The following is an 806-nucleotide window of genomic DNA, read 5'->3' as shown; positions in this document are numbered from 1 at the left end:
GGTTCTCCCGCCTTGGCTTCCCCAGCTGCACTGCAGGCCTGAGGGTGCAGCCGGGGACGGGGCGGGGCTGGGAGGAGGCCGCCTTTCCCGGCTTTGCTGAGGACCAGGCTGCCACCTGGTGGCCACCCCGGGCCCTGCAGGGCCTACCTGCCCGGCCTCCTGCGGACTCTGAGGAGGGGAGGGGCAGGGAGGGGCAGGACAGATGGCCTGGGTGGCCTGTCTCTGTGCCCCCTCACTGGCCAGGTGTGGCCCCAAGTCTCACCTGAGCTCCCAGCCCCGCTCTGGGCCAGGTGGGCACCTGTCTGGCAAGGATGCTGAGAAGCTGCTGATGGAAAAGGAATGTCGGGCCCGAGCTGGTGTTGCTCAGTGGATAGCGCGTCGGCCTGCAGACCGAAGGGTCCCGGGTTCGATTCTGGTCAAGGGCACAGGCCCGCTTGTGGGCTCGGTCCCCAGTGGGGGGGCGTGCAGGAGGCAGCCGATCAGTGATTCTCATCACTGATGTTTCTATTTCCCTCTCCCTTCCTCTCCGAAATCAATAAAGATATATTAATAATAATAATAAAATGTACAATTCCATTGTTTAAGGAAGGAAAAAAGAGGATGTCGGGATACCTCCTGGTGCAAGAGCAAGAGCAAGAGTCAGAGCAAGCCTGGGGCTTGCTGTCCGCGCTCACAGCCGCCGGGCCCGGGGGACTGCGGCCGCCTGTCACCCACCTTCTCCTCTGCTCCCGGGTAGGAGGCACGGCGGGTGGGGTGTGACTCCCGGGAGGCGAGGTGGCCCCACAGCCTCGGGAAGTAGGATGTTG

This window comes from Myotis brandtii, unplaced genomic scaffold, assembly GCF_000412655.1.
Source record: "Myotis brandtii unplaced genomic scaffold, ASM41265v1 scaffold334, whole genome shotgun sequence".
NCBI lineage: Eukaryota > Metazoa > Chordata > Mammalia > Chiroptera > Vespertilionidae > Myotis > Myotis brandtii.
The sequence above is the reverse complement of the archived record's forward strand: the minus strand, read 5'-3'. Positions refer to the sequence as shown.